Source organism: Tachypleus tridentatus, chromosome 8, assembly GCF_004210375.1.
Source record: "Tachypleus tridentatus isolate NWPU-2018 chromosome 8, ASM421037v1, whole genome shotgun sequence".
Lineage (NCBI taxonomy): Eukaryota > Metazoa > Arthropoda > Merostomata > Xiphosura > Limulidae > Tachypleus > Tachypleus tridentatus.
Window position 1 is genome coordinate 65,210,720 of NC_134832.1, and position 26,442 is coordinate 65,237,161.

The 26,442-nt window shown below is 32.7% G+C and overlaps 1 protein-coding gene and 1 long non-coding RNA gene across 3 annotated transcripts in view; one reads left to right on the forward strand and one right to left on the reverse strand.

Annotated features, from left to right (window-relative positions):
• The window catches only part of LOC143222544 (uncharacterized), an 80,175-nt gene extending 59,847 nt beyond the window's left edge, over positions 1-20,328 (reverse strand). Inside the window, exon 1 of one of the 2 annotated variants that reach the window (XR_013012304.1) lies at positions 20,194-20,324. The gene's annotated coding sequence lies outside the window, so the exon portion shown is untranslated. Of the gene's footprint in view, positions 1-20,193 lie in introns of both variants that reach the window. The other variant, XM_076449173.1, reaches the window with a different exon arrangement.
• Positions 171-26,378, forward strand: LOC143222545 (uncharacterized). The gene is made up of 3 exons (XR_013012305.1): positions 171-276; positions 20,174-20,541; positions 25,224-26,378. It is a non-coding gene; the product is annotated as an uncharacterized LOC143222545 (long non-coding RNA).
• Positions 26,379-26,442: the final 64 nt, after the last annotated feature.

Genomic DNA, 26,442 nt, shown 5'->3' on the forward strand with positions numbered 1-26,442 from the left:
AACACCCAGTAAATATCCAAATAGAATATGTTTCTGTACAGTTTTTGCAAGCAAGACACATGGATATCTTAATATTTTGAAGTGCTGTAAATAAGTAACACACTCTTGACATTTACCAGAACCAAGTCAACAGTGACGTCAGAACATGACGCAGATTGCAAACAAAAAGAGCAAGAGTAAGTTTCACGCAAACTACCTACAGACTCTATATGAAAACTCAATACTTATCCATTACAACATCGAAGATGAGCATTTCTGAACTAGATGAAAAAAAAGGTAAGAAAGCTGATTTTTTAAGAATTTTGGTCATTAGTTGAAGATAGACGAAAAAAAAATCCAAGTACTCCCTGTGTTATGGTACTCAACGTTTCCATCATTAAGGTCGCATTAGAGACCGTCTATGTACTGTGGTATCTTCTATAACGTTATCCAACTAATATTATGATAAAACATAATGTGAACGTTATGTAAACCTTCAAAAGTGACTTGCAGGCCTAAGTTACAGATAGTACGATATTCTTCACTCTCAAGATGTTTTTATTTAGTTTCGCATCTGGTTTCTACATTCTTAATTAAGGCTTAAAGCAGGGCTATAATATCTTAAAACATCTCTTTCTAATAGTAATACACGAATTACATCTTCAATTTCAACTTAAACTCTTAATTTCTTAAAACACCTCTTTCCGATAGTAACACATGTGGTACAGCTTCAGTTTCAACTTAAGCTGTTAATCTCTTAAAACATATCTTTCTGGTAGAAATACATGAAGAATAGCTTCAGTTTCATGTTAAGCTATTAATTTCATAAAACATCTCTTTTTGATAGTAATGCATGAAGTAGAGCTTCAGTTTCAACTTAAACTTAATTTTTTAAAACGCCTCTTTCTGATAGTAATACATAAAGTAAAGCTTCAGTTTCAGCTTAAACATTGTCTTAATCAAATACTTAAAACATTGTTGGCATATTTTGTAAGAAGTATCCTAGATAGTTTGATTTTATCGTTATGCTTTGTTTTTACCAGTCTATATTCAATGTCCTCCTTCCCAGTTTCGATATCTGTGGTGAGCAAAACGCAGATAGCCCATTGTGTAGCTATGTGCTTAACTTAAAACAAAACTTTTGAGATCGTTGAAATATCCGTTTTAGAAAAGAATCAAGACAACAATCACTGTTTTTCGAAGTACAAAACTGATATTTCATGAGATAAAACAAAATTGTTATATATTGTTTCTGCTTGAAGTAAATAATTACTTCGAATAAGGTTTTTCAAATAAAATCTGTTTGTCTGAAGAATAATTGCAGAAAAACTGTAACAACGATGACAAATGTTGTGTGTGGAAAGGACACTACGGTTACAGTTATATCCTGTATCTTTCCAGAAATCGCTTGTTGGTAACGCTCTGCAAACTGTTTACTGTATAAAGTTCAGTTACCCACGTAAAGCAGCAGGCCTGCAGTAAAAGACGTAGGCTCTCGTGTACACGTGTGCATGTGTTTGATGTTTTAATCGTTGATTAAATATACATTAGGTCTGATAAAAACAAACATAAACATTCGTGTTTTCGTTCATATATGTGTGTGTGTGTGTGTACATATGTACACTATAACATCCAGTTATATTTGTATTAGCGGGTACATTTGATATATATATATATATATATATATATGTATAAGCATATACATTTAGACAGAGATAATATATAGAGGGAATAGTTTGTTAAATCTAACAATTGGCTAATGCACACTAGTCCTGTAACGAAGTTATATATATATCTGAATCAATATGCATTAAAAGGACTTCATCTTCTAAAGAAAAACTAAATAATATGGAACGTAACTGGGTAGGCGTAGTAACGACATATGAACCTTAAAATATCCTTCAACCATTTTACAACCAGGCACCATCCATTTTAAATCAGATTTTCCTGACAGATACCATCTCTTACAACAAACTATAACAATTTAAATTTCTTTCTACGAGTCCTTCATCTAAACAAAAGCTAAGCTATTATTGTATCTTTGTTTCTGAATTTGGCGCAAAGCTACACGCGGACTATCTGCTCTAACTCTCCCTAATTTAGCAGTGAAAGACTAGAAGGAAGGCAGGTAGTCATCACCACCCACCGCCAACTCTTGGGCTACTCTTTTAACAACGAATAGGGAGATAGACCCTCACTTTATAACGCCCTTACGGTTAAAAGGGCGAGCATGTTGGGTGCGACGGAGATTCAAATCCACGACCCTCGGATCACGAGTCGAGCGCCTTAACCACTTGGCCATGCCGGTTAAGTTATTATACCAGAACGTTTCAGAATTATTTAACTTTCGTAAAGTCATAGTTATTTAAATATTGCTTCTGACATGAGTTCAGATTTAGACATAAAGAAATCGTCACAATCTACTAATATACTGATATTGAGTAATTTCTCAGTATAAATGCTTATATTTCTAAAAAAAATGGTATGAGAGACCCATTAAATAAATATAACTAAAAAAATACTGTCGTTAGTTTCTTTCTTGTGGAACAGGCCACACCATCTGTATTGGAGTGAATTAAAGAGCTATTTGATTTTTATACTATATTTATGTGCATTTAATGCCAATTAGTAGCGTGTCGGTTTTCAAACTTTTTCTCTAATGTAAGAACACTAACAACGATAGTTTAAAATAAATTTCCCTAAAACATCTTTCATTGTTATTTTATATGCTTTCTATATTTGTGTTTTCTTTACTATGTAAATTCTTCAATGATTGAGATACTTAGCTAAGAAATGACTCATTTATTGCTTTGGGTCCAAGAAAGTTTTCAGTATATAGATAAGTATAAATTTTAGCCCATTATACAATGACAAAATATTAGCAAAGAATGATTTTTGTTTATTTCTTCCACTACTTTATAGTTAAGTTATGTATAAATGACCAAGTTTTTTTGGTTAGAATGCCAGTTAATAGGTCAACAATATATGTTAAATATACTATTTGTTATTCATGCACCATAAATGTTCTCTAATCAGTGCGTAAGTAACACTGTTTTAGAACAGATCAAACAAATCGTTGAAGAAACATCAGAATAGCAATATCTGTTTTTATAGGAACATAAGCTATAAAAATGATCCATTTATATATATAACATGCATAATTAGCTCATAAAATGACGTCTAATTGTTAGGTGAATTTGATTGGTTCACATGAATTAGGTATCTCTTCAGGAACTTCGTCTTTCCGTTTCATTCTTTGTTTTCATTTATCCATTTTGATTTTAGCCAATCGCAAGTATCCTTGCTAGTAATATATTTTTACGTCTCTTTTTTTTTTACATTTGAACGTGAACTGAGCCATTATTTGTTAATTTTTCAGTCATTTCTTTTTAACTTGTAGTTGAAGAATAGTATATCTGTAAAAGTCAAACAAATATACTGGGTATTAGATAAGGAATAAGGATATTTAAAGCTGTTTTTAAATCATAAAATGATTATTTTTGACAGCAGTTCCCGTTCCTACACAAGGAACACATCCCCCCGTCACCACCATGTTCCACTGTTTTTCTTGAACTGTTCAAGGTCCCATTTTCAGAAAGTACAATCTATGTGCGTCATTCCATGGATAGCAAATTGCCTCATTCCTTTATTCTTTATGGTTCTCTAAAACGTTTAAACACATGTGAAATATTACATTTTTTGATGTAACTTTACCATATAAGCCACTTTCCTATACCCGTCCTCAAACACTTTCTTTTTATTGCTGATTCTAACTCCATGTGCTTCTGCATTGATTTCTGGGACCGTTTGGAATCGATTTGATACTAAAATTCTTCAAAAAAAATCTATTTTCCTGTATGGGTGAGTTTCTATTTTCCTGTATGGGTGAGTTTCTTGGAAGTTTCTTCCTCTTACTACACTTTAAACTCCTAGCTATAGCAAAGTTATAGCAAAACGCTTTAATGCTCTTTCAAAAACACTTTAAAAGCACTAAGCGTTGCGCAATATGCCTTTGGGTTTTCTTTTCATTTCGTAAAATGATACGTTTCCCGTTTTACACTGTTTGTTTGTTTTTCAGTTCTGTCTATTTTGAACTTGAATAGGTCATTTGTTACAACTAATTCAGTTGAATCAAGGATGTAGAAACTTAAAGTATAGATTTATGTTTTCAGAATTGACTTTGGTTGGAATTCAAACCTAATAACAGTGACTTAAAGTTGACATATGAATTAAAAGTATTAACATTAAAAATAATTATGAACGGTTCAAACCCACGTGATTCACACTTAATGTCGAATAATTCATGTATAATTATGTCATGATATCATTTATGAAGCGAATAATTATATTTATCATAAGAACATATCAATATGTAAATAAGCCAGATGGAGGCATTGATAACATTTTAACAGCAGCTTTGCTTTCCCATGTTCAATGATTTTGTATTAGGATATATGTTTGTTTCCTCTGAATGAATAAAGCCTATATTTATTACTGCACGTATATACTAATTTTTTTATGTCGAAACATTTACCAAAGGTTTTAAAGAATGAGAAACTGTTACATCGTATATGTTCGTAAATCGAAACACATGTTTGTACATAATTTTCGAATCTTATTACTGTACGAATAGTAACGTATCAAATGCGTCTTAAAATTTATCACAGATTTTAATCATATTGTTTTTTTGAGTTAACCTTGCACCTAACAGATCGCGGGTTCGATCCCCATCACACCAAATATGTTCGCCCTTTCAGCCATTGGAGCGTTACAGTGTGACGATCAATCCCACTATGCGTTGGTAAAAGAGTAGCCCAAGAGTTTACAGTGGGTGGTGATAACTAGCTAGCTGCTTTCCCTCTAGTCTCGCACTGATAAATTAGGGACGGCTAGCGCAGATAGCCCTCCTATAGCTTTGCGCGAAATTCAAAAACAAACAATACAGTAAATAACATCCAAGGTTTGCTTTATACATTTGAATTGTTACGCCAATTTCGAATAATATAATTACCTTTAACACTAAACCGCAATAAGTACAAGTAAAACATCTCAGCCGATATTAGTAAAATTAAACATTTTGCGTGTAATCAAAGGAATACTTTTCTTAAATTACATACGTCTAAAACATTTTTAGTCACACATCTATATATTCTTCTGTTGCATGTTTCTCACAGCCGTAAATTTAAGCCATTGTTGTCGGTATCTCTTTGAAAATAGCTTTCGTTCAGAGATGGTATTTCTGATTAAACGTCACTTAATTAATATCTGATTAAAACTGGTTTACTCTATAAGTGGAATGTCGTGATTGTGTTAAAATGTTGGAGTGAAACGTGAGCTTATATTTAAAGACTGTAATCTTATGCTGTTACCTTCTACTGAGCTCGGCATGGCCAGGTGGTTAAGGCACTTGATTAGTAATCTGAGGATTGCTGGTTCGAATCCCTGTGACACCAAACATGCTTGCCCTTTCAGCTCTGGGGTATCAAAAGCCGATTTCTAGAAATGGGAGTCCGTAGACATACGGCTTTGCCATTTGGAAGCAAACAAAATGTTAAATGATAATCGAAATTTGATATATAATAATTATTATAGTTACTTCAGGGCAAAAGTCACTGTTATATATGATAATGTCAAAGTTCTCCTTAGTTCACTGCTATAGCAGGCAGTTATCTAATTGTCATTCAGGTGACCTGAAATACAATTATTGACCTGCCTGTTCTATATGAGTTGACATCACACAATATTAACTGAGTTGTCACTTTGAAGTGAATCACTGAGTTTAAAGTGCTCCCGAATCATGGTTATACCTCAAGAAAGATATTTAGATTTTACATTCATGTGGAAAGCTATACGGAAATGTCATTAGTTAATTATAGTAGTCTGTTGTGAGTTGAGTACAAGTGTCTCAAACCAGTTATACATTGCTTGGACATATTTGCCAGTTGTACTATTGTTCGACAGCTGTTAGACGACCCTGACTCTTTGCTTTTGCAGAGTACCTTCTTCGATAGTAGATCATATGGTTGCACCTGTAATTGAACATCGCGTCAGAGTACAGACAATTTACAAGGCCAGCCAATATGGCTGACACTCAATGAGGTACATTTTACCTGAAATAGTGTCAAAAACACGTCCAGTCAATCTACAAAATATGGATTAGTATTGTGTGATTCATTCTGCACCTAACCAACAAACATATAATCTTCTTAGAACCTCAGCCTAATAGGTTATAAGTTTACCCCAAACAAACACACGCTTATCTGATCATACATTCCTTGTAGAAAAAAAAAAGGTTGATCAAATGGAGTAGATCTGTAGGCTTACAAAAGTTTAGTTCATTAAAAATGTGTAAAACACCCTTAGAAACACGTCACATCCTGCTAAGTACCGCCAGGTGCTAAATCTACAATAGAAATTGTTGTTTTATAAGAGTGTTCCACGTTACCTCAGGATTTTACCAACATTCCAGTTGCAGGGGTGAACAATAAAAGTGGCCTCCCCTTGAAAATGTTGTTAACTTGTTATATCTTTTACTAGATTGTAGAGAAATATGTAAAACTATATGCTTTTTTAGAACGCTTGTTTTGTTTGTTTGTATTTTAGAATTTCGCACAAAGCTACTCCAGGGCTATCTATGCTAGCCGTCCCTAATTTAGCAATGTAAGACTAGAGGAAAGGCAGCTAGTCCTCACCACCCACCGCCAACTCTTGGGCTACTCTTTTACCAACGAATAGTGGGATTGACCGTCACATTATAACGCCCCACGGCTGGGAGGGCGAGCATATTTGGCGCGACGCGGGCGCGAACCCGCGACCCTCGGATTACGAGTCGCATGCCTTACGCGCTAGGCCATGCCAGGCCTTTTTAGAACGCACTCGACGAGATCTGTTCACATATGATCTCCTATCTTAATTTTAATACCGGCTTTCATAAATACCTGAAATTTTTCATGATTTTAATTAAATTTTCTCATAAAAGTCTTGTGTATCCGCTGTACTTTCTCAGATCTCCTTATTCCTATTGGTCTGCAAAATGATCAAACAATTCTCTCTTTGGAGAAAATTGTGGAGTCGTTAAATTATATATCTTAGACATAACAAAATTAATGTTATCAAACGGCAGGTGAATCACCTGATATCAATCCAATTGAACGTTTATGGGCCGAGTTAAACCGATTAACGAAAGATCGGAAGCCAAATAAGAAAGGTGAACTTTTTGAAGTACTGTAAGAAGGATGGCAGTCAATCACCCTGGAATATCTGCAAACTCATTACAAGCATGACACGTCAATGTGAAGCAGTAGTGAAATCCACAGAAATGTCGACTAGATATTGACTTGTGAAACTGGATTGTGTTATCTTGAGTTTCATTTTTACGTTTGATTATCGCAGAAAAACTTATTTAATCATTTTGTAGGCTACTTGGAATGAGGAGATCTAAGAAACTACATCAGGTGCGCCACACCTTTTATGAGAAAATGTAATTAAAATCATGAAAAATTCAGATATATTTATGAAAGCCAGTACTACAATTAGCATTTGATTATATTTAAACAGATCTCATTGAGTGCTACCTAAAAATATATAGTTTTACATATTTTTCTTTATCTAATAAAAGATAAATTAACATTTTCAAGAGAACCACTTTTTTGTCCACCTCCTGTATAGCGGTCTGATGGAAACTGTTATAATTTATAAAAATGTAAACGCAGCTCTGCTAAGGTTTTAGTTGAGACTTTAATCACAATAACCAAACATTTTAAATTATATGACAAATTATAGAGTGTTCATTTTGATTTGAATTTCGCGCAAAGCTATACGAGGGCAATCTGCGCCAGCCTTCCCTAATTTAGTAGTGTAAGGCTAGAAGAAAGACAGCTAGTCATTACCACTCACCACCAGCTCTTAGATGATTTTTATACCAACGAATAGTGAAATTGAACATCACATTATAACACCCCTTGACCAAAAGGGCGAGCGTGTTTGGTGCAATGAGTTTCGAACTTCCGACCCTCAGATTACGAGTGAAGCCCCTTAATCACCAGGCCATGCCGAGCTAAGGCTAAACTGACAGCAGTAATTGACATTACAGTATAGTTTAGTTTTATCTAAGCTAAAATATTATAAATTATAATTATTATTTAATTTTTCTATGTAGTATAGTTATAATGAGGTAGTTGTGAATTGTTTAATTTCTGCAGAGTTTTTACTGTTTTTTGGTGTCTAATTTCTCCAAACATGTCTAGCTTTTTACTGTTTTTTACTTAAGAAAACTGAAGAGTTGAAAGGAGAAAAAGTATGAAATAATTAACTCTTTAAGATATGTAATTATAAAAACAATAAATAACTCGGATTTTTATCTATCGAAGAAAACGAGGTTTAAAACCTACATCACAGCTTTTCCAATTACAACGATTAATGTCGACAAAATTTCGCTGTGTGAACGAAGGTATTGTATGTCATAATCATGAAAACTATTCTTAAGACATGCAGATCATTTACTTTAGAAATTTATCCTAAGAGGATGCGAGGACGTGAAAATCATTTCTCGTTTCCATTATACAAATTGACTCAGGAAAAGAGAGATTCTGCTGTGAGATCAATCTACAACTACGTATCAATTCAAAAAAAGCAGAAATGTATATTAGTTTTTATTATTAGTTGTCAGTTTTGCTTCTGTTTTAGAATTTTTACACTATGCTACACAAGATTGTGGGTGTACTTATGCGTCATTAATTTTCAAGTGTTATTCAGTAGAGAAAAGCGAACGGCTACTCAAAAACATCCACCGGTCATTTCTTGGGGGGTTTCTAATGCCTAACCGAATAGTAGGATCTCACCGAACTCTTATAGCCCACTCACGGCTCTGGTAATGCAGAGCGTGTTCTTACGGCGTGAGAAAGTAGATAACGTGCTAGAACTTAGAATTTCATGATTCGCGACTCTTTGTCCCAAAAAGGATCAACCAAGATTTGGAGTCATGGTAATGTTACAAGAGTGACGTTCAAATCTTACTATTCTTTCAAGTCGAAGAAACTAGAGAGTTAACGGTACTGGCTGTTGATTAGCTGCCTTCTCTCTAATTTATAATTTCAAAATTAGGGACGTCTTTGTTCAAATAGCTCTTGCGTAGCTTTGCACGTTTTTGAAAAGACGCGATACGAATCAGAAGCCATTGAATTTGCAACCTCGTAACACGCTAACCAATAGTCTTTTTTCAACAAGTGTTGCCAAAGCGAAACTAAACACTGTGGTTGTCTGTAATGGACAAAAATAACATAACCATTCTCAGCTTAGCCTTCATAGGTCTCGTGCAATCTATAATATATGCTTCTTGTTGCTTAAAGCAGTTTTAGTGTTGTCAGGTAAAGCTTTGTGAAGTTTTCTAATATGTTAATATCTATAATTAATTATGACAAAATGAAAAGAAAGAGAAGTGACAGATAACTTATAAAAAAAATGCACAGTTATGGTAACTGTTCATAATTGATCTATGTGTGGTTCCACCAGTGACACAGCAATATATCTGCGGACTTACAACGCTGGAAACCAAATTTCGGTAGCCGTAGAGGGCAGAGCACAGACAGAACTTTGTGTGGCGTGCAGCTTAACTACAAACAAACACGTGCATGTGTGATCTGCCAAAATTATTTTTGGTAAATATCGTCCATCTGCAAATGTTTAAAGGCATCTTAAACGTTTGTACATCATTAACACTTATGTATAATCCTAAAACAATTTGCCAACACATTTTTGCTTAATCGAATGACAAATGTAGCATAACCAACATGAACAGAGAACGCTTTAAGACACGGTGCTGATTAATGAAGCTACATGTTTAATAGTTCCCTTTCTATAAAATCTTCAAGTAATTTAATGCGTAAGTTTAAACTTTGTAATTGATCTTTTAAAATGTTATTTGAAATAACGCTCAACTTTAACACTACATTTTTAGTCATTAACATTTGGCCTGACCATAGAAGACTACCTTCCTTTAAACCAAGATAATTTCTCAAATAACGTGTACAAATTAAAAACACAAAATGCTTTAACTGATTGCTGCGAGAAATGAGTGAGGCGTTCGCAAGTTGTTCGATGAATGAATTTAAGTTTTCGATTAATTCATTAAAGTAGGAGTTTTATTTGAAATTTCCACATAGTTGGAAAGTGCACTTCGATTAGAAAGTGGTAACAACCTTGTTATTTTTTCATCGTCTTACATGTTGCTCAGTTCCGTGTTTTAATTACTTACTAGTGAGTTAATTTAGAAACGACGATTAAAATTTAACTCTCTGTCATGCAACTAACTTAATTAGTTTAAGGGAGTAAAACTTAAAGTAATTAATCGCTCCTATGATATGCTTTCATAACACGATCGTTTTTTTAATTCAAGGCTAAAAGTTAGGTTTATTTTCGTGTTTGTCAGCGTAATAGAATAAACAGGAAATTAAATCTTTCTATTTTAACATTAATGTAAAAATGTAAATCAGATAGAACGTTTAAGCAAATCAGCTGACATGAAAAAAATCTTCATTTTAATAATATTTCACTAGTTCATACTGAGTTGAAATCTCACTTTTAAACTACTAGGGGAAAATACACATTTTAAACAAATTAGGTTCAGATCTTACAATTCTTATAAAGTATTAAGTACTTGATAGAAAAAATAACTAATTCTTATCCCACACCTCATTTTAATGACCCCTTAGAATTATCTAATTTATTATTAAATTTGAATAACTTCTTGTATTCTGTAACTTGATATTTCCAATCTGAAATTGTTTGTTTGTTTTTTAATTTCGTGTAAACCTAAACGAGGGCTATCTGCGCTAGTCGTCCCTAATTTAATAGAGTAAGACTAGAGGGAAGGCAGCTATTCTAACTCTTGGACTACTCTTTTACCAAAGAATAGTGGAATTGGCCGTCACATTATAATGCCCCCACCGCTCATAGGGCGAGCATGTTTGGTGTGACAGGGATTCAAACCCACGATCCTCAGATTACGAGTCGAGTGCCTTAACCACCTCGCCATGCTTGGCCCAATCTGAAATTATTACTGGTCATTTTTTATTAAAACTTTACCCTAACAGCATGTGTTGAAGCATGCTGTGAATCCATATTTGAATATATAAAAAATTCAACACTAGTTCAAAAGTTTATGAAAATATTTCATCGTGAACCATATACCAGAAGGACAATAAATATGAGTAATACACAAAATCTGTGATTTATAAACATTTCAAAGAGAAAATTTGAAGTTTACATAGTTTCTTAATCATTATTACAAGTGAATATATATATTAAACGTTAATATACCTAATTTCACACCCGAATTCCGACACAAATAAGTCTTATAAATAATAACTCTTCTTCTTTTAAACTCATACAGAAATGTCAAACTTCCTAACTCGACTCTTATGTTTTGCATCTCATAAACTTCTAAACTGGTCAGATCACTATGGGTTTTAAATGGGCTAGAATAAAGTGGATGTGTTATAAGATTGTAAATTAATCCCGTAATTAGATCAAAGATAAAGTCCTGAGTGGCGACGGGTGTCGTATCTGAACCACAGTGATCTCTGATCTGATCTTTTCGCCCAATTCTTCCAATGGTGTTATTCAGTTTAAGAAATCGAAATAATAATACTAAAAACAATGTTTTACCTATTATCATAACATGTAAGTTGCGAATTCAGGTATAAAGAAAGTTTATGAATTTAAACTGAAAAATATTTGACGTAATGTAAATTTAATTCAGATAGTTAACTTGTTTTGTTTATAATAGGATAACTTATAACCATGACGACCATAAGAGTTTTTCAAGGAAACAGTAATGGGTACCTGGAGAGCTAATTATAGAATGTGCTAGAATATGAGACAAATGTAATAAAATTCAGCTAATAAATACAAAGATAATAATAAAGATACAATATAGGTAAATGTATCGAATATTTATTCAGAAAAAAGATAACCAAATAGTGTTTACGATGAAAATGTGTCAAGAGAAAGGACTGGAAAAATATAGAAAAAAAACAATACGGGTAATGAAATGAAACTGGAGACAAACAAATATAAATTGAATTTAAAAGAGATGTTTAAATGATAAACATAACGAAGGTGACATTCAGATATAAAGTTTTAAAACCAAACGTAGCAGGAGAAATTAAAGAATTAAACTGAAAATTAACATACGATAAATAGCAGATCAATGGATTTGAAAAAAGTGAAATTGTGATAGAAGATATGAAGAAAAGTAAGGTGCACGAAAACGATGACAGTGAATATACACAATTAAACATATATATATATTATTATTATAGGCATTATAACTTTGTAATTATTAAGATATTGTAGAATTTGTAATAAATTACAATATTTTATCAGTAATGTTGAAATACCGATAAAAATTAATAGTTAATAGACTTAATAAAGAAAGGCTATATAAAATGATTAAACTATTCTGTAAAAAATATAAAAATGTTTCAAATAAATATAAAGAAATAAAAATTTCTAATAACTATTTTGAGTTATGAATCAAGTCATTTAACAATTTGACACTGCTTTACACGGATGTACACCATACCGCATATAAAAGCTTGTTTAGAGCACGATAGTTACAGTAGACTTAATACGTGATGGTTGGGAGTTATACTAGTTAATTTAAATAACTGGATGTACCCTTCATATTAGTATTATTCGTTTACTGAGCTACCATTTAGTGCTTTTCAGCCATAATGGGGACTGGAATGCTAACTTGAAAAGGTAAGTTTATTTAACATACTTACCCCTAATTATAGTACCTTATTTTTCATATTTTTATTTTTCAATGATTTTTTTCTTATTCTTTACTTTGGAAAGCAGTCACTTTCCCATAACTGTCTACAGGCAGTGAAGGGTGATATAGATGGGGGGCGTTGTCGGCTTGAGCACCTACATATCGCCCTCATAATTTCTATTTCTATATCTTTAATTTTAATTTCTATTGCTATCCCTTTATTTTATTTTGTTTCTTCACGTGAGACTAGTGAATGGAGGTCAAGACTGATAGACGATGTATCTCCTCCTTCATCAGTTACCTCCAAAACCTAGGGTACATTTTATATTCCGCATTATAGTTTGTACCCTGATATCCTTTAAATTAATGCAGCGTTTTTATTTTTATTTATTTTGTTTCGACTGGTTTTTGGTAATAACAAACTATTAGTATTATATTTTCGAAATCATCAGAAGTTGCCATTCTGACATCAGGATAAAAATATGTATTTATTGTTACAATGGGTTGTGGAAATACTTTACTTCAATAGAAGTATTGTAGAACTGAACATCTTAAAATGAAAAAGTTCTAGCTCTTAAAACTACATTGAAGGTTTGGAACAGATGACTGAAAATGTTTAAAGTGAAAAGTTCGGAACGTGGCTAAACAGGACCTGTTAAAATAGACTCGTCTATTCACTAAGTCACGTAAGGAAGTATGTTAAAATCAGTAGAATGACTTTACTGTTCAGAAACTCTAAGACTTCGAACTTGAGCAGCAAAAGGAAAGCCAACAGAAGTCCAAGAAGAATTTCTTGCCTTGGGAAACTTATTATTGGGAGAATTTCATTGAAGGGCTCTTATCAAGTGCGGTTCAAAGCAATCTTTACAGTCACAGCCTCAGGGGCCCATTTTCATGAGTAAAGTAATGAACAGTTATGAGCCTAGATGTTCACGGTTACGCAGATTACTTTTAGATTTTGTGTTAATATAAAAAGTTGTTTAATCATATTTTGAAAGTACTCATAACTTTAATAAAGACATACATGTTATATATATATCTGTGTATACGTATAGCACGTATTAAAAATATACATTTTGTCAGTATAGATATAACTTTATTGATCAGTTTTAAAAGTATAACCCAAAGTAAATTCGTTGCACCTGTTCAGCGCTCTGATAAGATCCATTTTGTGCTCCGAATTAAGCTCAGGAAAATACGTTCTAAACGTACGACAGTAATTAAAGTCTTCACGTTAGTGAACAAGTTTTTCCCATAAGTATTCCCCTTTCGAATCAAGTGTCTTATTAAAGAAGTAGGACAATAGTGAGGCAAATTGAGATGCTTAATTCGGCTTTTTGACTCTGATTTGCTTATTGTAGATTTCACTAGCGTTTATTCATTCAATTCAAGTGTATACAACTCGGTTTTAGTTTATAGTGATATATTAATTAAATAAATTTCAAATGTCATTCGGTTTATGTTAAACATTCTATTTAAAAATTTTGTAAAGTAATATATACTTAACACAAGGGATGTTATCAAACGTAAGCACTGTATGTGTGTGTATGTCGTGTTATCATATATGTATGTGATTCATGTGAAACCACGAAGCAAACATTAGTATATATTTTAAGTATGCATAATGTAGATTGTTATACAAATACTTAACTTTCCTCTACTTTTCACTAAGGCTTGACAAATGTATAACGTAAAACGAAAGTGTGTTTTTATTAGGTATACAGATTTATCATGGTTTAAGCCTCAATAAAAAACACTGTAATTTCTCTAAAGTCCTCGGTGTAAGAGCGGCTCGAATATTTAAAGCAAAATTAATGTAGCTTTGAAAGAATTTTAGGTTTCTCTCATGAGCGCATAAAAGTAAAATTCACTCGGGACCCTTTCGATTGTGAAAGACTTAAGAACATATGCATGAACTCAAATCCTTATTATTTTAAACTTTCAGTGGCATTTAATCAAGCATTGTATACTAATATACCATCAAAATGAAGTTCTAATTTTAATGACAACATTCCTAGTATACCAGACGCTGTTTGTAATATAGGTTATTCTGCTTTGTTGACTAACTTGAGAAGAGCTTAATACCACATTTGTTATATGAAAGTTTTTAGTTTCATAGCCTTAGTGAAAATTATTAAGTATAAGTCTAAAATCTATAATAAATATTATAAATATTTGCTGTCATATACTATGTCGTTTACAACTAGTTTCAGGTAAACAACAAAGCGAAAGAAGAGTGAATTTTTTCCGTGGTAGTCTTCGTACAAATGACGGCGAAATTATCACAGAAGGCGTTCTAGATGTTACTTCACAAAAGTAGGACCAGACTGACGCTCATTTTGTTCAAGTTTATTTACTCTGTTCAAACATTGGATAGTTTTGGAATGTTAAATAATTTATTTTCACGTTGAAATTAATAGAGGTTTTCTACAAAAAGGAGTGTACTTAGCAATGAAATACTAAAACATATCTATGCAAGAACATCAGCTCTTGTTTGTTGCCTCCTTGCGTAATCCTCTCACGAATCTTAATGGCAAAATACACAATCATTACAATGGGTTGTGGAAATACTTTACTTCAATAGAAGTATTGTAGAACTGAACATCTTAAAATGAAAAATTTCTTGCTCTTAAAACTACATTGAAGGTTTAGAACAGATGACTGAAAATGTTTAAAGTGAAAAGTTCGGAACGTGGCTAAACAGGACGTGTTTATTATGTCACTTCAATGGCATTTTACTCATCTCCGGATTGTTTCATACAGGAATGTTTATTTACTTGTAGTTAAGCACAAAATTGTATATCAGGACAGCTGGTATTGGTATTAACACTTTAAATGATAAAGAAAAGAATAACGTTTTGACCTTCTTAGGTCATCTTCAGGTTAACAAAGCTAACATATAAGCACAAAACACAACGTTACACACTGGATTATCTGCGCTTTGTCAACCACGGGTATCGAAACCCAGTTTCTGGCGTTGTTAGTCCGCAGACAAACCGTTGTATCGTTGTGGGGCTATTTTACATACACTATAGCTTTTTCAATTATGATGTTTGAACTTAGTGTTATGAAATAAAATTATATGATAGATAGTTCTTTTCCATTGGTCACAAATCTCAAAGTTAAGAACTGTGGGGACTTATTTTTCACAAATTTCTGCTACTAATATAATTAGTTTTAAATTTTCAAAGGAAATCAACTTTCTCAAACATCAGTTGTTTAACATTGTAAGTATAATTGTTTTATAAAACATATTTCTATAATATGTCTACTAAAAACATAGAACGATAATGCAAACAATAGTTTCATTTTTTATTTGACACATCTTTCTATAAAGTTGAAATAAACATTAACTGAAACATTTGAGATTTCGTTGATTTGAAAACTCTATTAAAACGTTTTGTTATAAATAACAGTACTGATATAATGAACAAAACATTCAGTTGTTTAAGATTTAAACTCGACTTAAAAACATTAGTTAATTGTTGTGCACGCTTACCATCAAGCCTACGAAAATCGTATCATCAATCAAAATCAAGATAAGATACCTTTTGTGTTATGTAAACGGTTTATTCTTTAGTATATAACTAACACAAATCCTTCTACAACAATCACTGCTCATTATTGAAGAACCAACATCAATTTTATAAAAGGTTTCCATAATCCACATTAGTAGTTGTATAATTCTTTTCCACAATAGACAACCACTATCTTCTCCTTTCGCGATGAACGTCGTTAGATGTGTAAGCCTCTCATATAAAGTATTAATAGCGTCATAAGTAAAGTAAGCTTATAAGGTAGCATATAATCAGCATCTCCAATTATACAAGTCTCTTGTACCAATATTATCAGTTTTATAATCGACTTCTGTAATCCCACAAGTCCTCGGATAGTGTATAACCAACATTATATTTAGCATATATAAGCCTCTCAGATAGTGTGTGATGTCTTTATAAGTTGTAGAAGTCTTTTGTATAGGGTTTAACATACATTGTTAGTTAATAAATCTCTCATAATCAAAGTCATCAGTTGAAGAAATATGGGAGGTAGTATATAACCAGCGTCATCACTTACATTGCTTTTCTTCTGTTCGGCCAACCCTTCACATAACTAACATGACCACACGTATAAGCCTCTTGAGTGATTTGTAGCCAAAATCATTAATTGTATTAAGGATGGTATAACCAACATCGTCCCATATGTAATCTTCTCACATAGCAGATAATCAACATTACAAGTTCGAGAAGCCTCTTGAAACTCTCAAATAGTACATAAACAATATTTTTGTCTATATTCATGCCTATCAAATATTCTTATCTTTATATACCTTTCATTTTATGAATAATTAAAATGTTCTATTGTATAACAAGTATGGCGTCTTGTGTAGTATATAAACTTTAGTTATCTTTGTATAAAATGCAAAATCAACATTATCATATGTTGAAACCTTTTTAATGTATTATTCTATAAACCTTTCAGACAGTGTAAAATATTCATAGATACTTTAATATATTATTGCATAAGCCTCTGAGTGTGAAAAAAAAACATAGAAACCTCTTTGATAAACTTAGTTGATTAATCCTGATACACAAGGTAAAATCAACGTTATCAATTGCATAAATATTCTTGATATGCTATTGAATAAATTCTTAAATGTACCATTGTATAACTTTATTGATACCATCCAGAGTACATCTTCATCCGTACTTATACTAACTAGAAAAACAACTTAAGCTTATTACTGACTTCGTCTGCTATATAAGCGTCTAAGACTGTTTATAATTGGAATTGTTTGTTATACAATACTTCCCGTCAGTTTTAATTACCTGTACACCAACGTAGTATTCTTACTGTTCTTTCAACACCATCTTAAGCGTTGCAGAACAAGAAACTTCGTTAAATAACGCTATTCAGAACTCCTGTACAGGTCTGTAAAGGTTCTACAACATCGAAAATGTTTTCACAAATAGCAATGATGCAATCTAACGATGAACTTATATAATTAGGATTAAAAAGTGATAAATGTTTACGTGATAAAAACAGTCCAAGTTCTATATTTTAAGAGGCTTTCAAAACAATATAATTATCAGTAATTCGCTGTTTGAGAGATTTGTGCAACAAGTCTTCTCAAACAAATTATGGAATAAACCTTATAAGTTCTAGACGTACAGCTTTTGAGTATATAGTGGATTTCTTTTCCTCACAACAGTTATGAGGTCTAGGCTTTAAGAAGCTTACTGTACAATATTAATTATCAGTAATTTGTTGTTTGAGACTTTTGTACAATAAGTCTTCTCATCAGATTTGATTGAAAGTCTCATGAGATAAACATTACAAGTTATTGGTTTGAATGAGTTTGTTTTCGTAAAAACATTAATTATCAGTAGTTCCCTGTTTGAGAGATTAGTATTATAAGCCTTGTAAACAGAATTTGACTGAGAGGATTATACAAAATATTGATAACAATACAGTGTGATGCAGGTTACAGTGAATTATTTAGACTTACAACGGCAACAAGTTAGCACTAGCAATGCTATATTCTCGATATAGACAGTGCTATATATATGTATACACACTATGTTTGTTTGTTTTTTTAATTTTGCGTAAAGCTACGCAAAGGCTATCTGCGCTAGCAGTATAAGCCTAGAGGGAACGCAGCTAGTCATCACCACCCACTGCCAGCTCTTGGGCTACTTTTTTACCTGCGAATAGTAGGATTGACCGTGCATTATAACGCCCCCACGGTTGAAAGAGCAAGCTTGTTTGGTGGGAGGGGATTCGAACCTGCTACCATCGGATTACGAGTGAAGCGCCTTAATCACCTGACCATGCCGGGCCTACATCATGTTCAACTACAAACCAAACAAACCTCTATAATCGATACTAACGTCGTCGTCAGAGGTTTCCACATCCATACATCATATATTCCACTTTACTTGGATCTCACAAGAAAGCGTATTTATATTTTATAAACTTATATGATATAATATCATATTAATATTTTTGGCAAGAAATTTTTAAGCAACCAATATATATTTATTATTTTTTAGATACAATTATGTAAAATTATTATTACCTATTCATGTTAATTTTGTTTTATATATGTAAATAGTTTTTTTTGTGTTTTTTTTAAGGCCTGGCATGGCCAACCGCATAAGGCGTGCGACTCGTAATCCGAGGGTCGCGGGTCGCGCCCGCGTCGCGCTAAACATGCTCGCCCTCCCAGCCGTGGGGGCGTTATAATGTGACGGTCAATCCCACTATTCGTTGGTAAAGGAGTAGCCCAAGAGTTAGCGGTGAGTGGTGATTACTAGCTGCCTTCCCTCTAGTCTTACACTGCTAAATTAGGGACGGCTAGCACAGATAGCCCTCGAGTAGCTTTGTGCGAAATTCCAAAACAAACAAAAAATTTTTTTTTTATTTTGGCGCAAAACTACACGAGGGCTATCTGCGTTAGCCGCTCCTAATTTATCAACGTAAAAGCTAAAGAGAAGGTAGCTAGTTATCACCACTCATCGTCAACTCTTGGGCTACTCTTTTATCAGCGAATAATGAGATTGACCATAACATTATAATGCTCCCACGGCTGAAAGGGCGAGCATGTTTGGTGCGACAGGGATACGAACCCGCTACCTTCATATTACAAGTCGAGCGTCTTAACCACCTGGCATGCATATATAAATACATTTTTAATGTACTTTGAGTTTAGATATTCATACTTAAAATTAGAAAAGTGGGGAATATTTCCTTACAGATATAACCTACTAGTTAGTAAATAACTTTATATACTATATCTTTAAAGAAAAATATCTTAAATAATATTTGCACTAGACTCTCTGTTGCTAAGCGAAAACTACATAATGAATTTTATGTGCATTATCTAGTGCAAGTATTGTACTCAGTATTTTAGAGTTATAAGCCCTCAATCATACCACTGATCCACAGAGGTTAATAAACTCAGAAATATACATCTGACATCGTCTATTCTTTTTTATTTTAACCATTCAGTTTTTTACACTACAAATTTTAATTACGGGATCATTTCAGTTTATGATGATCTATTATTTTAAATTAGTAAATTACGTGCGTAAAAACAATATTTTCTGGTTAAATACAATCTTTATAGAAAAGTTCAAATACCTAAAGTTTGGTAGTTTGTTTGCAACATTAAGGGAATTTTTGGTTTAATTTTAGAGACTAAAAGTGTGAACAGTGTACTTTAAGTTATAAATATTTGTTTAAAAACCGTATGTTATAATAAACTTTATGTTTAAATTGACCTAGTTATATACACTACTTTCCAAGTCCTCTAGTTTCGTTACACATATAGTGAAGCAATTCTGAGGTTACTGACTCTAAGGCTTACTATCCCTGCCACGTGGTTTAACTTTATGTTTTGCTCTTTTTACACTGAAACAGGATTTGTGATTTAGACTTACCAAAAGTAACTGCATTCCTTACTTGTTGTTTCGTCTTTCGTCCGGTGAAACGTCATAGAGGTTGAGAGAGCAAAGATGGGGTTGACACTAGCTTGGAAACGTGACAGCTCTTCATCTGATCGTCCAAGAGAATACTGGTTCTTGAAAGGAGACAAGCAAGCATTTCAGCGGCTGGTAATACCTCAGTCGGAGTTAGTACACACACAGCAGTAGATGCGGAGGCTGAAGAGGTGACGAAACGGTTCTACTGGCTTCCGGGCGCCCTCTGTGATCCGCCTGTCAGTTAAGGAGACAACGCAGGCATCCGGTTTCCATGGTAACTCGCCATCCCGGGAGACGCTCCGCAGAGTAAGTTGAAGAATGATCTCGGATACATATCCTCAATTACAAAATTAGAAAGACAGGAAGTATGAACATGTTAAAGGTTCAACATCATTGAAATACAACTTTCAGTTGTTTTGGGGTTTATTTGCCAACTATATAACTATATAGACAACGTACTAATAATATTTAATTTACCTTTCCTCGACTTAAGAAATAGCATAGTCTAAGATCACTATCATCCATACTACCCGTTATCATAACATTTACAAACTGAACTTCGGAACACAAGATTTCTTCATAAATACTAAAAACAGTAAAAGTAAGAGAGCTGATAAAAAATTCACTGAAATTCTTTGTGTATCTTTCAATTTGGTTCTCATAAAAAGGGGGCTTGGAGTGTCATAAAAGAAGGTAAATATTTTTCTTGTCTAATGCTAGTTGCTGTCGCTTAGTACAATAATGCTCGGCGTGAATAACGTTTTACAGGGACAGACCTTGGAAATGATTAAATCTGTCATTTAAAACATAGCAAAACACTATGAGTTCATGAACGTCTTCTTATAGTCGGTTCTATTTTTTCTAGAAATAAATTTATTTTTTATCTATTCAAGCGTAGATGTTGGCTTTTGACAATAATTGTTAATAATTTAATAAAAGACAAAAAGCGGTGTTAATATTCTAACATGAGGCTAAACTTAATGTGTATAACTTCGCTGGGAATTTTTAAAAGATGAATTTTAGAAAGTCATGGTTTAAAAGCTGAAAACAGGCGAAATCTTGGATAAAAAAGCAATAAGCCTAAATGTTATTATAAAATTAACTAAGAATATCCTTCCTCATATTCCTGTTAATTTGCCCATTATCGCTTGCAATAAGAAGTGTATAAAAATAGCACTTCAGATGTTTTGTCTTCCACAAGCCGCTGCTCTGTGGATTTTCTTTCAATCCACGAACTCAAATAGTTTGTACGATAAGTGGAAAAAATTTTGTGGAACACTTTTTAAGTGTCCAGTATAATACTTTAAATTATTTGCAATAAAAATAGGAGTGCCACTAAAATCTCATACTTGAAATTCCCCCAGAACATCAGTGATACATTTAAAATGTTAAAATCCGGGATTAGAATCCTTGTTATACACAGAGCAAACAAACAATCCATATTTGATGATAATGGTGAAAACTTTTGCAAATTTACTCAACTCACTTATATGGTAAAGTGATAACAATAACTTTTTGCCAATAGTTTGCATTAATTATTTATAATTAACCGTAAAAGATCGATATTTAATTATCTTAAGAAGTACTTTTTCACAGAAATTATGTCATTAATAGTCCGTTTTCGACTTATTCTCCTAACCGTTTTCAAATCAGCGACTTTTTATTATTGTAAGAATCTACAAACTAAAACCTATAAAACAAATACGAACTCATCTTTTTATGAGAAATGTTTGTGTACGATGGTTTCGATACCAGTGGTGAGCAGAGCACAGATAGTCCATTGTGTGGCTTTGTACTTAACACCAAAGAAATAAACAAAGAATTATTTGAGCTAATCCTATTATTTTATTATTATTTACGGCTTAGATACAACGGTATAAATACGCCTTAATTCTACAGCAATACTTCAAATTGTAATTATACTTGGATTGTTATAATATAACATAGTATAAATATAATAATTAACTTACTTAAAGCCAACTGAAAGAAGATTATCTAATATCAAACAAAACTTTCAAAAAATACTTCAGTTATATTTACTTAATGTTTTTATTAAGTTTCTAGTGAATGAAAAATGACTTTTTAGTGAAGTGGTTCTGTAAATTATATCCATGTCATCATTGATTTGCTTAAAACTAAAGGAAGTCGTTGGTCTGTATTTCTGCCTATTCTCTTAGAGAATTAACATCTGTAATTTATCACACACAATATCGTAAATATTTAACCGAAAGACATATTTTGATTCCATTATTACACAAGCTTTAAATATTATTGAAATATTTTGTACTTTACATGTGATTGGTTTATTCAAACCTGCGTAAACCAGTATAAAATATTATGATTTATCGTATTCTTTACATTATATGTTTTATTATATGCTTCTAAATCATTAGAAAATTGAATTAGGTAGGTGTAACTTGAAAAACAGAAAAAACACCATCAACGAATCGTAAACTATTCAACTAAGACAATGTATACTGCCCTAAATAAAGCCAATGATACGAATCTATCTATCAACTCACTAATGTCTTCGAAAATGTGGCCTTTCCTTTTCCCATCCCAAACACTAACAGTAAGTTAAAACTTAAGACGTCGAAATCAGTGGGACGTTTGGTGAGCCCCTTCTCCCCCTTGAGGTGAACGTGCTTCAATGATGATTCTTCTTCGTTTCGCCGATCCAAGAAAACGTTCCTCGTGCGGTAAGTTCGTTTGATGGCAAATCAACAATCAGTTCCTATCTTAATCAATACGATATAGGCAAACAATACTAGAGAATTACTATTTAGTGTTTGTCTGTGTTTCTTGAAGCTCCTTTACTTGCAACTTTCAATAAACGAAAATGTTCGCTAAGGTAACTTGCTCTGTTATTGACTAACGAACTATTACCAGAGCAGCTGGGTCACAATCCTGTGAAGTGGAACGGTAAGCCCACCTACAGGAGAATATTTCTTTCTTTGCCTGATAACTTATTATCAGTAACTCAAAATAATATAACCTCAGTATGATCCACAAAAATCGCAATATGCCAGTCAAGTCATAGCAGTTAGTGAGTAAGAAATAAAATAACTATTTTTCACAATCTAATATTGTCCACAAACACAATCTGAGCGAGTTTCTTTAGTTTCTACATAAATGTATATTATAATCGTGCAAAATACGACGGTACAAAAGTGTTTATGAGAACTAAACGGCAATTCGTACTTTCAACTTTAGGCTAAACGTTCGAAACATCTAAAACTTAATTTTAAATAATGTATCATGTAACAAACAGCATGCAAAAAATATCTCTATAATATCTCTATTTAAATGTTAATATATGTGTCGGAAAGTTATACACAGATGTCTGCGGTTATGTCAACAATAACATTTATACACAGATGTCTGCGGTTATGTCAACAATAACATTTATAAAGTTATACATAGATGTCTGCGGTTATGTCAACAATAACATTTATTCTGGAATTAAGTTCTCTCATTACACCTTAAGCCTAATACAATTGGAATTTTAATAATTAAGTAACATTACATTTTTATACAGTTTGACTTAATATTGTAAATCGCTTCAAGATATTTACTGTCAAAAACAAAAGAATATCGTATTCAAAACCCAGTATTGAAAGTTATTTTTCATCTTGAAGTGTCTAGAAGAAACAAAGAATTCAAAAATAATGTGACTGGAATGTAAGTACTGTACATTTAAAGAAAAAAAAATAACTGAATGCAAACAGACCGTAAAACATTTTACACTCCTATTTTCGACTACACATTCTAAGTTATATATACTTTTATAGTTTAAAACGTTTGTTTATTCTAACCGTTTCTAATTTTATTAACTTGATTCTAGACACATTTGTATCTTATTCATGTGCATCAAAAAATCATTTTTTTTGTTATCACATTATTTATTGATTAAGGAAACATTTACCATTGCGCACAATGAAATGTTTGTTTTAGAATTTTGCGCAAAGCCTCATTAGGGTTATCTGTGTTAGCCGTCCCTGATTTAACAGTATAAGGCAAGAGATAATGCAGCTGCTTATAACGCCCTTACGGCTGAAAGAGTGAGCATGTTTGGTGTGATCGTATTCGAACCTGCGACCCTAAGATTACGAGTCGATCAAGTTAACCACCTGGCCATGCCGGAGCGCGATGAGATGTTAAGATCAAAGACATGAAATGATTTTCATTACTTTGAACATAATAGAATCATAGGCAAATTATAGAAAAAAATACATTATTCAGGAAACGGCAATATCACTAGTTGTGACCTCTAATGTACCATAACGAGGTCCCGGGTGTGATGACTTACTTGTTAGTGTTCTGGACTGAAGAGCTGGGAGTCTCGGGTTCGTGACGTGGTACTGCCAAACACTTTCATATGTGTATGTTTTATAAGAGCAGTAGTCAGTCCTGGTATTTGGCTAGCCCCCCAGTGGCACAGCGGTATATCTGTGGATTAACACCTCTAAAAACCGGGTTTCGATACCCGTGGTGGACAGAGCACAAATAGCCCACTGTGTAGTTTTCTGCTTAATAACAAACAAACAAACTATTCGACTAAGAGTAGAGCCCTTCATGTGACTGGAGATTTTAGTTTCTAGTCTTCTCTCTGGTCTGCAGTTCAAGTTATGGGAAGTTGTACTTGGGCTATGGGGGTGTCAGACAATGCCGAATCGTTTAAGTAAACACACAACTATTACACTGACAAAAAGAAACTGTAGCATGTTTTATGACTGACATTTGATAACAATTTAACTTAAATAACTTGAACCAAAACTGTATTATATTTATTGCGTAATAAGTATTACAAGGTTTGAAGCTTCATTTGAAAGTATGAATATAAAAGAAAATATATATTATAATCTTACAATTAGTGAAGAATATTTAGAAATACCTTTTTGTAAGAAATATTCTATTGGATTACAAAAGCGGATGAAACATTCTTAAGCGAATATTGTCACATGAATGTGTTTTTTTGTTTCTCTTAGAAGATTGGCTTGTGTTCATCTATGACTAAAAGACGTCAACACTTCGAGAAGCAAAAAAGTGAGCCTTCGTTAATTACGTCCAAAGTAGAACATTCTCACGTCGTTGGATCTGAAGAAACCCGTACACTGCATTGTGACAGCATTACGCTTTCTCTTCCCTTTTATCTTGCTCACTAACAATGTACCCTGGCAAACCGGCCATACGTAAGTGTGTCAGCTATAATGGGAGAAGAGGAAACGAAGACACCTACTCCAACACCCCATCTCTCTATCAACACCCACCTTACCATTTTCCAACTAATATTTATCTTATTCTGGTATGAAACACTCGATTATCATCATTATTAACAATCCAAGACAAGACAAGTGTGAAAGTTAGCCATAAATGAACTATGGAAAAGGCTTACCCGACAAGAACTTATTAAATCACTGATTGAACATGGGTAACAAAAAAGCCCAATTAATCAAAGAGAGGTTTTATGCTTGTAAATATTGCTTTTCGACGTTTTGTAGTTAATACAGATAATTTACAATTAGTTTTAAACGATAATACTTGATTCTTTAGCAACTTATATTATTAATGGTAAAATCCTCTCATCAATTTTAATAGCAATTTTTATATTAAAAACGATTTTTATATTGCTTGCTCCAAGTATTGTAATTAATGCAGATAATTTGCGATTAATTTCACGTGGAAATACTTGTTTCTACTGCGGCTGTTATTAATACCAGCATTCAGTCATTATGTTTCATAATGACGCTTTTTTAATTGAAAACTCTTTTATGTTTAACACTACTTTATCATATGCCTGTTTTATATGTTTTGATATCACGAATGTTTATGGAATGGCTTCCCTGTTTTATACGTTTTGGTATCAAGAATGTATATGGAATTACTTGATAGAAATTATGTTTCCTCTAGATTACAGCTTTGAAAAAAAATACAGAAAATCAACTTACAATTCTTTTTCAGCAATAAAAGTTCAGACAGAAAATACTTCAGCATTTTGAAAATCGATTCAGGAAAATGTATTCATATCCATCAAATACTAGGATGATTTTGAAGCAGTTAGAATAATTTTTGTATCATGTGCATTTGTATTTATTAAAAACATACCTAACATATATTATGTACTCAATAAAATGTTATCAGTGCATATTCTCAGGATGCAATATTGCTGTTAACTTTTCATACAACGTGTTCTTATGTGACACTTTT